Raw genomic sequence first — 15,459 nt, 5'->3', positions numbered from 1 at the left:
AAAAATGCCTTTTTGATTAAACAGGTCAATATAGAATGGCTAGATTGAATAATTGTGGTGAGCAGAAAAACATCTCACAAGGCACAACACATTGAACACTGAGATGGATAGGCTACAACAGAAGAAGGCCCCAGAAGGTTTCATTTCTGAAAACCAAGAACAAAAAGCTAAGGCTACAGTGGGCACAGGCACACCAATACTAGACAGTTGAGGGCAAGAAAAACGTAGCCTGGTATGTGGAATGGTAGGGTCAGACTTTGGTGACAACAGCATAAATCCATGGCCCCAACCTGCCTTGCGTTAACAGTCCAGGCAGATGGAGGTGGTGTAATGGTGTAGGGAATGTCGTGGCACACTTTGGGCAGAGTAGAACAGTTTCTTGTAAAATATCTCTCAATGTTCTACTGTTTTAAGTCCATTCATCTCCACATGTTCATCTTAAATCTTTCTCTTTGCCTTTACTTTAGCTACTAGCCAGGCGAGACTGTGTTGCTAAGTGACCTGCAGTCTGGTCAGTCTTTGAGAACAAGGACTTTTGTACTAAGTTGCACACTTTGGAGCCGAGATACAGCTTCCCGACATTTTACTGACACAGCGATCCCTGCTCTCTACATCGAGACCAAAACCAAAGTTACAAAATCAAAAAAATAAAAGAAATTGGGTAGGTAGGATGACTGTAATGTGCTCTGTGGACATTTATTGCTACTGGATCTTATATCACCGTAACAATGCATTTTATCACAGATGAGTGCCAGCCAGTGTCTCATGTGCTCCAAATAAGAGCAGTGAATGAGAGCCTTATAGTTCACTTTCCACATCACTTCCATTTGTTTTTTAATAAAAGATATTGGAAGTAAATTCATTATAGATCATTACAAATACTTTGCTTTAAAACTACCAAGTCCTCACACAGTGAGAAAAAAGAACTCCTATATAGAAAAAAAAGATGCTTCAAGAATCGTTTTATCGAATTGAATCATAAGATGCCTAGAGATTTCCACCGCTACTCCAATATATTTTTTCCTGTCAAAATATATAACCAAGGATGTGCAAAGTACCAAACTATAACAAAACAATAAGTTTTCCTTCTATTTAAATTTAAATGTTAAATGGTCTGTGGTCTGTGCAGTCTGCTGTCTGTCTCTTTGTCACCACTAAATTTTACAATCACAGGTCTTTATTTAAACGGAGTAAAGTCAGCATCTCACCTTGCTCCTGTGAGAGGCCTGATATCCTCGAAGAGTAGATACTCCTCACTGCAGAGAAGACGCACTCTGATGGAGTGAATGGGAAAGTGGGAAATTTGTTCTCTATGAACAGTTAAATTGGAACAAATTTGTGCAAACACTTGATTTCATTGGTAACCCTGCATCCAGCTGCCCTGTACGTTCACAAAGAACTACCTCCTTAAACTGTTAGCAAGTGGAGGCAAATGTTCGCAGAGTACAGAAAACTGTTGGGAAACGTGCTCCTATGTTCGCTAAATTTGAACGGTGGCCTTGTGTTAAGATTTTTTGTTTGTGAACAGGGTCGCTGTGAATAATAGTTACTTGCTTCTCTGTTCCAACTCCCTTAATGATACCAGACAACACGCATTTCAAAATGCAAATAGTAGCTAATTATTACTTTCTTTCTTTTCTCTGACACTAATTCTATATACATGTGTACACACACACACACACACACACACACACACTATTGCCCAAAGTATTCACTCATTTACATTTACATTTACAGCATTTAGCAGACGCTCTTATCCAGAGTGACCTACAAGAAGTGCTTTGTCAATCTAGAGAAAGTATCTTTGCTAGTTACCAATAGCTTAGAGAAAAAGACAGTCCTGGGCTCAGATACTGCTAAAAACAAATATGTCACTGCAGACACCAAGAGAAAAAGAAACAGAGTTGAACGCAGAACTCTGTGCCATTCAATGCAATACAATAACAATAAGATACAATACAATAAACTACAATACAGAATTGTCTGCCTTCACCCACATATGAACTTCAGTGATATCCCATTCTTTATCCATAAGGTTTAATATGATGTCAGCCCACCCTTTGCAGCTTTAACAGCTTCAACTGTTCTGGGAAGGCTTTCCATAAGGGTTAGGGGTGTGTTTATGGGAATTTTTGACCATTCTTCCAGAAGCGCATTTGTGAGGTCAGATACTGATGTTGGACGAGAAGGCCTGGCTCACAGTCTCCACTCTAATTCATCCCAAGGGTGCTCGCAAATCAAGTTCTTACACACCAAACTCGCTCATCCATGTCTTTATGGACCTTGCTAAGTGCACTGGTGCGCAGTCATGTTGGAACAGGAAGGGGCCATCCCCAAACTGTTCCCACAAAGTTGGGAGTATGAAACTGTCCAAAATCTCTTGGTCTGCTGATGTATTAAGAGTTCCTTTCACTGGAACTAAGGGTCTGAGCCCAATTCCTGAAAAACAACCCCACACCATAATCCCACCTCCACCAAACTTTACACTTGGCACAATGCAGTTAGACAAGTACCGTTCTCCTGGCAACCAACAAAACCAGAGTCATCCATCAGACTGCCAGAGGGAGAAGTATGATTTGTCACTCCCGAGAATACTTCTCCACTGCTGTAGTGTCCAGTGGTGGCGAGGAAATGTCACGACTGGACTTGTACAGGTGGCATCCTATCATGGTACCATGCTGGAATTCACTGAGCTCCTGAGAACAACCCATTCTTTCACAAATGTTTGTAGAAGCAGTCTTCATGCCTAGGTGCTTGGTTTTATACACCTGGCCATGGAAGTGATTGGAACACCTGAATTCCATGATTTGGATGATGAGTGAATTCACTGGCCTGTACAGAGTCCTGACCTCAACACGATAGAACACCTTTGGGATGAATTAGAGTGGAGACTGCGAGCCAGGCCTTCTTTGCTAACATCAGCGTCTGACCTCTCAGCCTTCCCAGAAGAGCTGAAGCTGTTATAGCTACAAAGGGTGGCCCAGCATCATATTAAACCCTATGAATTAAGAATGGGATGTCACTCATATGTGTGTGAAGCCAGACAAGCTTGGTTGGAAACTAGTATACACATTAATATATAATTACACCATGCTTTTGTTACTGCTGGTGATGAAATCATTTTTTCCTGGCCAGTTCTGACAAACATCCATCAGGTTTATGTAGCCAACCTGCTAGACACACTAGTAATAATATTTCTGTTCAGCAGCGTAGGCATTATGGGAACGATTAAGGCTCAATGACTAGGGCTAGCAGTATATTCAAAGCAAACTGCCCTATTCTTAGAAGTGAGACATCCAGGGTGTTTATGTACATTCATAGAAGCTATGAATTAGTCAGAGGTTCATCAGAATTAGTTTGTGTTCAGTGGTTTTACCCTACAGGCCTGATTTAGTTGTTCCTTTTCTTTTTCAAGGAGACAGAGAACTAAGCAAATGTTGTGTGTATAACTAATGCAGCAAGGACTGGAGGGCTTAACTGGGTTAAGTAGGGCAGGAAGCTCAGCTCAAGTGTGATCTTTAGCCACAAAGCTAATGACACAGTGCCAGTTGGTATTCAAGGCCAGGCTGAGTTTGAAGATAAAGGGTAAGGTCTGGTTAGCTACTAGCACGTGAGCTCTGTGTGGTATGCTTAATGCATGCTCTCACCTTCACCTACTCTACACTTTGCTGTGGTCTTTTATACAGCAGCATTAAAAAAATGATGCCTCTGAGACTTCGCTGTGCACTTGGAGTTGGAAGGCCATATGCTTTCACAGTGCAAACACCCTGACATGTTGGAGCATGGAAATGCTTTTGTTATGGTATTCACTACTACTACTCTTTCAAAAATTGTCCACTATCCAGAAATGTGACCTTTGAAGTTATCCAATAAGAAGTCCTTTAAAAAGAAAAAGTCAAGTCTCAAACTGCATGCTGTAACATGCTGTAACAATGTAACAACTAATAATGTCATGTAATCTATATTTATGTTGTTATGCTTTCATGACAAGAAAAAAGAGCTATTTCCACCTTTGAATCCACTCTTCTTTTAATATGTTTAATAGCATGATGAACAATTTGAAGAATTCTGACATATATAATACACATATACCTATTGTTTATCTGATGAAACAAATCAACAAGATGCCCTTAGCAATCTGAATTCTGTTCTGATTCTAGGTGTACACTTGCTAAAAAACATTTGCAGGGCATCCAACAATAAAGGCAGCATTGTTCTTCTTTCAGAGAAGTAGAAAACTAGGGAGCAAACAAAAAGCTCCAAGTCCATATGACAATACATTTCAACTATGCTGAACATGGACAAGCACATAACTATTCTGAGGGTAGAGTAAAGGGGATAAAGCCAAAATCTCTGAACATGCCACCACTAAGATATTAGGTAAGGTCATGAGAATACAGAAATTGCTGAAAATACTGAACATGGTGAAGGCGGTAAATCAAACTATGAACTGAGTCTGTTACACCCCTAACACATAGTGAAAGAGAGATATCCCCATCACTGGTACTGACCATAGCGTCTCAACCATGTGCCTGAGGTCCTTCTTGTGAAATACAGAACAGAAATATGTATTAACTCAATACAACAATATAACTAAAGAAACTATAACATTCCAATAAAAAAACATAATAAAGTGGAATGACAAAGGAAAAAGTACTGTACACATTAACAAAAATAAATTCAATACTTGGTGGGAAAGCCTTACAATGGTCTCACAATGTTCAAGTTAACTTTCTTGTTACCTGGCTAAATTCATCAGTGGTGTGGATTTATTGAGTTAATACCAATGTCTGGTGTACTTTTTCTGTGACGAGCTCATTGGAAATATATTTTTAATAAAAAAAGTTGATGTTGAATAGTTATTTTCCACACTGTACTCCACAGAAACACTCAAAAAACGGCTTCTTTACAAACTCTGAAAAAACTCAGTAGACTGATAATACATTGTGACGAGCCAGTTCTTAATCTCAGCATTACTAACCTCTTTCTAGGGATAACTGAACTGAACATTGATCACACATGATAAACTCAGTAGTGCTGTTGTACTGAGTACATATATGTCATTAACGGAAAATTCACATAGCTACGCACTTATAATTTGCATTATAATTTGTCAAGCCCTGCTCACTACCTGTTTGCTTGTGAGGCACAGAGTTTGAAAGAGGCAGTTAAATAGTGGAGCTCAAAATGAAAGAAAAAAAGGCCCTAAAGCAAAAGAACGCCTAGGTATAAAAAATGGTGGAAAATCAATGCATAAATGGCTGCCTCTAATTGTGCAAATATAAGTAAATCAAGCAGAATATATAGCCAGGCAAGGGTACATTATCTCCACCCAATTGTGGGCAGCCCTTCCTCAAATACAAATGTATGAATGAAGGGAATAGAATTTTGCATGAACACGTGGCCTGCACATTTAGGCTTGCAGTTTGCACAGTTTGCGCAGAATGCTTTTTGCATCAGGCTCTCTGTGTTATGTCCTTGGCATGTGGCACTTTGCTAAGATAAGGCTTATAGTGTTAAAAAGCATCTTACACCTGATATCCTATTATTGTGCATGTATATGTGTGATTATGAACAAAAAGGGTGCGAACGATAGCCTGTCCACTGCGTATCACCTGAACAAGGTCAAACCCGCTAGTATACGTACCGTGGGGTCTTATGTGCATGTGTGTCTCTGTATATTACAAAAACACCATTAGCAAAAAGAGTAGGTCGAATTGAAAGACGTAGAAGGGTGATTAAGAGGACAAGCATTGCCTTTTCTCTTCTGTCATCAGTTTTTATATTCGATAAGTGTCACATTAAGCAGAGAACACCTGTTAAGACAATCTGGTGCTGAGTTGTGAGTGTGTGTTAATGGGAGGTAGGGAGGAATAGAAGAGAAAGAGAGAGAGAGTCAGAGAGAGGGGGAGAAAGAGAGAGAGGGAGGAGAGGGCATGCCTTTTTGAGTCAGAATAAATATATACATATATATATATATATATATATATATATATATATATATATATATATATATATATATACATACACACACACACACACACACACACACATAAATAACACACACACAAAAATATATATATAAAAACACACACACACACACACACACACACACACACACACACACACACACACACTATATGGACAAAAGCATTGAGACACCCCTTCTAATTACTGTGTTGTCAGGTGTTTCATCCATACTCATTGCTAACATCCATCCTCTAAGCTGCTTCTTCCTCAGGGTCATGGGGGGTGCTGGAGCCTATCGCAGCTGTCCTCATTGCTAAAGGTAGATAAAATTAAGCACATAGCTTTGCAATCTCAATAGACAAATGCTGAGAGAATGGATCATACTGATGAGCTCATGGCACTGTCATAGGATGCCACCTCTGCCACAAGTCAGTTTGGCAAATCTCTGTCTTGCTTGATCCAACCCATATCAACTGTAAAAGCTATTACTGTTAAATGGAAGCATCTAGGAGCAACAACAGCTTAGTCACAAAGAGGTTGACTACGTAAAGTCATAGAGTAGGCCTGCCAAGTGCTGAAGCACACAGTGCATATCCTCTGTTGAATCTTTCAGAGTTCCAAACTGCCTCTGAAAGTAACATTACCAAAATACACTACAGGAGCTTCACGACATGGGTTTCCAGGGGCGAGCAGCTACACACAAGCCTAAGATCAAAAAGCACAATGTCAAGCATCGGATGGAGTTGAAAAGCATGCTGCCATTGGACTCTGGAGCAGTGGAAACACGCTACTCTATTTGGCAGTCTGATGGATGAGTCTGGGTTTGGCAAATGTCAAGAGAACATTACCTGCCTGACTGCATTGTGGCAACTGTGAAGTCTGTAGCCTGGCCTGCACAGAGCCTTGACCTCCACTCCATCAAACATGTTTTGCCAGGCCCTGTTGTCCAATATCAGTGTCTGACTTCATGATTGCGCTTCTGGATGAATGGGCAAAGATTTCCACAGACATACTTCAAAATCTTGTAGAAAGATTCACAGAAGAGTGGAAGCTGTTTATAGAAGGGACCAATTCCATAATTATGCCTATGGATTTAAAATGGGATGACATAAAAGCTTCTGTAGTTGTAATGTGCAGGTGTCACAATACTTTTTTTTCCATACTAGGAATTTGTCTTGGTGAGTGCACAAATGTATGACATGTAACATACTAAACAGACCAGACAGCATATAGACTATCAACAAGTAATGAGCTAAGGAAAAAGTCATATAGAATACAGTCAATAGAATATGTAGTAAAGAGTAACAGAAACAGACCATGTAAAAGAAGCTGAGGATATAAGTTTTTAAGCTTTTACATTTTTTTACATTCTTGTTAAAACTTTGTCTTTTCTGGAATTCTGTGAAGCTGCTTTGTGACAACATCCGTTGTAAAAAGCGCTATACAAATAAATTTGATTTGATTGATGATTTGATTTGATATATGCATATGAGATGTGCAGATATGCTATACTTCCAAAAGTATTCACTCACCCATCCAAAACACTGAATTCTGGTGTTCCAATCACTTCCAGTGCCACAGGTGTATAAAACCAAGCACCTAGGCATGCAGACTGCTTCTACAAACATTTGTGAAAGAATGGGCTGCTCTCAGAAGCTCAGTGAATTCCAGCATGGTACCGTGATCGGACGCCACCTGTGCAACAGGTCCAGTTGTGAAATTTCCTTGCTACTAAATATTTCACAGTCAACCGTCAGTGGTATTATAACAAAGTGGAAGCGATTGGGACTGACATCAACTCAGCCACGAAGTGGTTGGGCACGTAAAATGACAGAGCGGATGCTGCACAGAGGTCACCAACTTTCTGCAGAGTCAATCGCTACAGACATCCAAACTTCATGTGGCCTTCAGATCAGCTCAAGAACAGCGTAGAGAGCTTCATGGAATGGGTTTCTATGGCCGAACAGCTGCATCCAAGCCTCACATCACCAAGCGCAATGCAAAGCGTTGAATGCAGTGGTGTAAAGCACGCCACCATTAGACTCTAGAGCAGTGAAGACGTGTTCTCTGGAGTGACAAATCACGCTTCTCCATCTGGCAATCTGATGGACGAGTCTGGTTTTCGTGGTTGCCGGGAGAACGGTACTTGTCTGACTGCGTTGTGGCAAATGAGCAAATACTTTTGGCAATACAATGTTGGCAAAATATTGACACTTTGAGCACAATTTGGACATGTTCAGTGTGAGGTGTTGCCACTTATTCACTTGTGTTGCCAGATATTTAGACATTAATGGCTGTTTGTTGAGTTATTTTCAGAGGAGAGTAAACCTATACTGTTATACAAGCTGTACACTGACTACTTTAAGTTATATCCAAGTTTAATTTCTATAGTGTTGTCCCATAAAAAGATATAATAAAATTTTTGCAGAAATGTGAGGAGTGTACTCACTTTTCTGAGATACTGCATGTGCGAAAGAGACCAACCTTATTTTTTTAAATTTCCAGTCAAAACAGACATTAACTACAAGTCATTATTTACTAGGTTCAGATATAAAATAATTCACTTCCATAAGGAACAAGAAACTCAAAGAAAAATAAGTGGAAAAAAATGGGTCAAGATGCCGTTGCTGAGAAAAGAAAACAGACAAAAAAGAAATCATAGGCTACGTTTACACAGCAGATAAAAGTGGCCCAAATCTGACTTTACTAGCAAATTCAGTGTTTTTTGTTTGGCTGTTCACATTATTTTGTAAATGACCTGTTTGCGACATCAGTCTAAACACACACGTATGCGCAAAAGAACAATGCTTCACGTGGCTCATCCAGAGGTCATGATGATCAGGGAATGCCTGTCGCTCCCGGAGCTTTCAGTTTCGTCTTTGCCAGCATCACAGGAGTGATTATAAAGTTTCAATGGTTGACAGCTGGGCTCATCACACAGAATGCGTTCTAGTTCGCCGTAAAAATTGGCACATTATTTGGCCACGGCAACTTTTTTGGTTCATCTCCTTGGATTCTCTAAACTTACACTGTAAGACACTGTAGCCTCTGCATCCTCCAACCATTTCATTTGAAACCTCTTTAAACATGGAGCAGTTGTAATGAGTCTCTTCTAATTTTTTGGTACAGAAACATGAGCCTAAATGTTTGAGCCTCAGCAGCGTGAAATTATGACAAATGTGGAGTTGGACTGATGTAAAAGCCGCAGATCAGATATGTATTTTATTTCAACACCTTCATATGAAAGTGTCTCAAATTGGAATTAAAAATGTCAGATTCAATGCGTTTTTTGCTGTTCACACTGCCACACAGACAACACATCTGTGTCACATAGTGAGAAAAAAATCAGATTAGGGCCACTTTTACCTGCTGTGTAAATGTAGCCATAGAACCTGCTTTTGTTCTAAGAACAAAAAACAGGCCACTCCAGACCATAACATCTTGAATAGGTTTAGGATTACCTGGATCATTACAAGCAAAAAATGTAAATCAACTGAACTGAACTTTGAAGGTGTGGACAAATATTCTTGCAGATTTCTGTAACTGCAACTGAAAGCAAGTTTCTCAAAAAGAAAAGAACGTGTAACAAATGGGTGGATATACTAAACACTGAAAAAACTGATTTATGCTTAATTGTTAATTCTTCTCTGTAATTTTCTGTTAATTTTGTTGCTTTTTTCCCCCGACACTCACTAGAAATTAAATAAGCGATCCCTGACTTCTGCACAGAACTAAATTTTACAATGAAATATGATGTTAAATGAACATAATGAACGTTTCAACAGAAGGTATCCACATATCATATATCACAAGTGCAAAAAGGTCTGTTTAAAGCAGTTAATGGATTCAATTCCACAGGAGGAATTATTATATAGCGCAACTAATGTTAGCATGTTTGAAAAATCAAGGCATTCAAGATATTGTAATGTTCCTAGTGATCAATAAAGTTAACTAAAAGGTAACAAAGGTAATGGCAGAGCCTTAAACTCAGCTCATTAAAAAGTTTTGCTCCACACATTAGTGACTTTTTGCCATTTTTCTTTGTTCACTTGCTGTATTTTCTTTTGTACTCAGTTTTCAGAGGCTGTTACCATAAGCAGTCCTCAGGCCACAGAACTGCAATGCAGCAGCGGCTGACAGGGCATCGGATGTGTTTTATGTTTGCTTGACTGATTGAGGCTGGGCTGTGAAAAAGGCCCTGACTCAGCCTTGACCCCTTACTGTCCTTATGAAGCAATGTGACAGATGAACTTCGCTCCAGCATGACCACAGGCAATGTGAGCGCTTGTGTATGCAGGAAAGAGTTATGAAGGTCATGCCAAAGGGTAAACTAGCATGTGTCATTCTCCCCTTGATCGGACAGCTGTTGCCAAAAATCACATAAAAAACATGATTTTAAACTGAAGTAAATGGGGAAAACAAGAGCAAACCTGATCTCAGTGATCTGGCCTAGGCAGATGAGAACAAAATGCTGTATTCAGCCACAAAATGGAGGGCGAGCAGAGCAGCATCTAAGCATGAAGAGAGTAAATATTTAAAACATTCGTGACATTCGTGACAGACAACTTTTAGATGTTGTGATACGCTGCTGAGCAACAAAGAGTCCCTTCATTTGTGCTGGATTTTGCCACCTGAAGTCCACTAAATACCCACATGCACATACATACCAAAATAACTCTGAGAACTGGTTATCCTTTTCTTCGCTACCTTCTAAATATCTATTGACACAGACTTGTTTCTATGTCATTACAAATCAGTAATCGCTGACTGAATGCCCCTTGGAGTTAGACAGACTTTCCTCCCCTGCACTTAATAAATAAAAGAACCACAATTGATGGAACAGTTTGGGGAAAGAAAAACAAAATTACGCAATTTCCTGTTGAAAATCAAAAACATCAAATGTGTTTGATGAGCCAAGATATTTGATGTCTCATTTTATTTATTTATTTTATTTTTTTAGCTGGGGGATAATGTAGCTAACAAGTAACAGAAGCTTATTCCACACCAAACAGACTTCCAAAATTCAATCCTTAAGATGTGTCTACTGTTTTAGTCTATACATTGCACTTTTGTCCATTTTTATGAGCACAATACATCATACATTATCCAAACCTAAAAGGAACACCCAACATTGAATAAACAAACATCACAAACATAAACATACATAAACAACTGAAACAATTGAAATATTGGGTGATTACACACTAAACAATTAGGGATTACAAACTATTCAACACTGAACCAAACAGAACTCACTGAACTCATGCAAACTCACATGACCTCATGCGTTCACCTGTGACTAGAAGACCCAAATAAACTGAAACAGTAAATAAGCAGCAGGTAAACATGTTTAAATGAGGGTCATCAGTTTAAAAATGTGATCAGTGTGGTCTTTTTTTTTTTTGTAAACGTACATAAACTTGTTTGCAAATTTGCAAAAAACAACAAAGTTTATCCGTTTGAACATTAAATATCTTGTCTTTGTAGTGTATTCAACTGAATGTAGGTTGAAAAGGATTTGCAAATCATCGTATTCTGTTTTTATTTATGTTTTACACAATGTCCCAACTTCATTGGAATTGGGGTTGTAGTTACTTGCTTCTCTGTTCCAACTCCATTAACGATGCAAGAGAACATGCATTTCAAAATAGAAAATGTTACAGCTCAGCTCATAACATGAGGTAGGAATGTGATTTAACATTAGCACTACCTAACTAGCTAATAGAACAAGAACAGGAAAAGAATATTTTTTATTTACTGACTCACTTTTCAAAAAAAAAATTTAAGTCAACCTGTTGCAATTATTTTTGGCATCATATTTTACAGTGTGCAAAATAATGTGATCAAACTCAATAATTATTTCAATCATTTTACAGCCATTTATATACTACAGCAAAAGAACGGACAGTAGCTACTCTTCTAAACACTGAGTCACTTTGTCTTTCTCATGCTCTCTCTCTCTAGCCTCATCTGACTCTTAGCTCTCTTTGTTCCCAGGGCAACAATGAGTGAAGATGGCATTGTTAAGACAGGGGGGCACCACACACAGAACCCTGCACAGCCTCAAACCCTTAGGACCCCACCAACTCCTCACTGCTGCTACATTGGGAGTCACTAAGGTCCCCCAGCTGGCCGCCTCAGAACGACAATGGAGCCATAGGGTGCGAGTTCAAGCCAAAGGCTGGTACCTCATCGTCCTGTCTTAGAGTTTCAATGGAGTGTCTCACATTAACCAAAGGGTCTTTTCTTAGCAAAGCTGCCCAGAATGACGTATAGCACACAAAGCAGGACACTGACTGCTGACAGCGAGGGGATGGGGCAGCTGACTGTTTAAGACAAACAACAACAACAAAAAAGGAACAAAATAGTAGGGTGACCAGGAGGATGTAATCTTAGAGCTTCAATGGAGGGTAGGGAGGCTTTGTTCAGGGATCAGCTTTTGGAAGGGCCACTAGTGCAGGCTGGAAAAAAGCCCAGTGTCCGGGCTTCATTATCCTGTTATCAGGCCATGTGGATGTTGGAATGTTGCCAGAGAGGCCTGGAAAATGTGTGTGTACACATAGCATATAGCACATACACAGACATGTACAAATGTATAAATCTGTACACAAACACACACTTCTGTGAATTGGTATTTGGTCCCAAACCAAACCCAAAACTGCTAAATATTAAGCATTTAATGGTCTCAACAGCAAATAAATGGTCAGGAAATTAGCAAGAATCAAACAAGTGCACAGAGCATTCAAATTATCATTTTGGAGGTACAAGGTTTCTTTCTGACAGCAGCAATATGTGAGAAGATGCGACCCAAAATATTCCATGACGCAGGTGCAACATATGTGCACACAGAACTGAGGTAAAATAACACCCGTGTACTGGCACCCCAGGACTGGGCAGGACAAAACTGCAGGTAAGGCGAATCTTGAAATTCATACCTGTGGGCAGACAGGATATACATAGGTTTCAACAAACAAAGTACATTATAATCAGAACTGAGATGTTTGGTAAGCATTGTTTAAACAGTGCAGTAGGAGAAAACCTGCTCATATGCTTCTAGTCCTTAAACAGCCCTCTCTATACTTATCTGACAGTACCACCGGTATACAATAAAAATGAAAGAATCAGTGATATAGTTTGGAGTGTGCTGGTGCCTCAGAGATTAATGCTTAGCAAATGTCTCAGAGTTATTAGTTAAAATGGGATTTTAAATGACCAATGTCAAAAATGTAACTTGGAATATATTGGAATATTAGTGTATGCATTCAGGACTTTTATAATGAAAATAAATCTAAGCAGTCATTTTGAGTGGACCAAGGCATACTGAGCCTACTAATACTGCCAGCACTGGTGTCCACATACATTAGATTTGGCCTGGGTGAGTGCAAGCATCTGTGCATGTGTACATGACATACACCTACATTGTGTGTGGCATGCAAATATTAGGGCACTCCTGGCCAAAATTTCTGTTACTGGTAACAGTCTGTGAGGAGCACCATGCAAAAGTTTGGGCGCTCGAAGAGATCTGAGCTCTCAGATCACTTTTATGATTAACTTGTTAGGGCTACAGATTGTTCACAGTCAATGTTAGGAAGGGCCAGGTGATGCAAATTTCAGCTTAATTATTACTCCCAACAACCAGCAGTCATGGGCTCATCTAAGCATCTGCCTAGGACTCTTAAAAAAACGATGCCCACAAAGCAGGCGAAGGCTATAAGAAAATAGCAAAGCATTTTCAGGTAGTTGGTTCCTCCTCCCTTCATATTAAGAAATAGCAGTTAACAGGAACAGGAAAGAAAAGAAAACTTGGATAGAATCACTCATAGACTTACTAAAAAGGAAAATCTAAACCGCAGTTGGATTTCAAAAGACTTTCAGGAAGGCTTAGCAGACTTTGGAGTGATGGTGCACTGTTCTATGCAGAAATACAACCCTTCATGGTAGACTCATCAGAAGAAAACCTTTCCTGTGTCATCACTGCAAAATTCAGCATCAGATATATGCAAAGGATCTAAACAAGCCTCATGCATTTTGGAAACAAGTCTTGTTGATTGATGAAGTTAAAATATTTAATAATCTTTGAAAATCTATGAACAGACCTCAAAAGAACAGTGCATGCAACCAGAATCTTACAGAAGTATATGTGTTTTGCAAGAAAAAAAGTGAAAATCCCCCAAACAAGATACAAGAAAGATTCTTAACTGGCTACCAAAAGTATTTACAAGCTGTGAAAGGGGGCTGTTACTAAGTACTGACCACACAGACTGCCCATTTTTTTTTCTTCAGGCCCTTTTGCTTTGTCCATTTGTTTTGAAACTGTAAAAGACGACAACAGAAAAACTAATCTTTTTTATCATCTTACCATATATGTGCACTTTGTAGGTATACAGTTATTCACTATTCTGTTGTTGCATGTGTTAGCCTCCCTCTACTTGTGCATCAAGGCTAGGGATGTGCAATGATATCAGAAACATCTGCATCCACATATAATTGCTTTTTATCACAATTCATCAGCATCTTGCTAATGCTTAGATTTGGCCATATTTCCAACCGATATTTGATGAAGTTTTTATTGTATACTGGAAGAGCACTATTAACGTTCAGGCACACACAAGCAAAATCTGCAACAACTTAGCCAGCTGCTTCTTCAGAAATCAACAAAATTTCACATCAACCCAAAAAATATTATAGCAAAAGTGATGCAATTTATCGCTGTGGGTGACCAGTCATTCTCTTTTGTGGAGGATGTTGAGTTTCAACGTCTTGAGCCACATACTATACATAGTCGTTATTTTTCTTATGTGGCCCTACCAGAGCTACACAACATGGTAGCGACTCATATTCACAAGCTTACTGACAGTAATGTGTCATGTATTAGCCTTACCACAGACATTTGGACATCTTATGTGAGTCAGTTTAACCTCGCACTGGACAGACGAACATTTTGAATTACAGAAGGCACTTTTTCATGCTTAAGAATGCTCTGGATCACACATTAGCTTTGCACTCTCTGTGGCCTTTGAAATAATATTCAAAACATGAAAAATTTCTACAGAGAACCTTCATGTTTTACTGTGCAACAACGCATGCAACACTGAGAAGGCTATCATGGAATGCGGGGTCCTGGGCTTGCTACGTATGGACCACATGTTACAGCTCTACGTGAATGACTGTGTGTTCTCCCAGCGCAGCACCTCAAACATAACTGCAATTGGCAGATGGAAAGTTGCCCATTTTAAGCACTCACATTTACCTAACCCTCATCTCAAAACTATTAAAACAGAGCTGTGTAAGCATCAAATCAATGTTGTCTAACAGTGCTCACTCTGACTTGTGTTAAAACCAGCACAAGAACTCTGTTAGAGGCTGTATGGATCCATTATTTTTATTAGCACACTGACAGAAACATAGTAGGCCATGTGGTGTAGCTTTGCTGGGGGTTTGAAATGCTGTGTACACTTACATTAGTAGACATGAATACCTTTCTGGCAC

At 39.3% G+C, this 15,459-nt stretch overlaps 1 protein-coding gene across 2 annotated transcripts in view; it reads right to left on the bottom strand.

Moving 5' to 3' along the window:
- The window catches only part of fut8a (fucosyltransferase 8a (alpha (1,6) fucosyltransferase)), a 140,260-nt gene that overhangs the window by 70,098 nt on the left and 54,703 nt on the right, over positions 1–15,459 (bottom strand). Inside the window, exon 3 of one of the 2 annotated variants that reach the window (XM_017708791.2) lies at positions 1,209–1,274. The exons of the other annotated variant lie outside the window; for it this stretch is intronic. The gene's annotated coding sequence lies outside the window, so the exon portion shown is untranslated. The remainder of the gene's footprint in view (positions 1–1,208; positions 1,275–15,459) is intronic. 2 annotated transcript variants of the gene reach the window in all.

This window comes from Pygocentrus nattereri, chromosome 10, assembly GCF_015220715.1.
Source record: "Pygocentrus nattereri isolate fPygNat1 chromosome 10, fPygNat1.pri, whole genome shotgun sequence".
Classification (NCBI taxonomy): domain Eukaryota; kingdom Metazoa; phylum Chordata; class Actinopteri; order Characiformes; family Serrasalmidae; genus Pygocentrus; species Pygocentrus nattereri.
The sequence above is the reverse complement of the archived record's forward strand: the minus strand, read 5'-3'. Positions and strand labels throughout refer to the sequence as shown.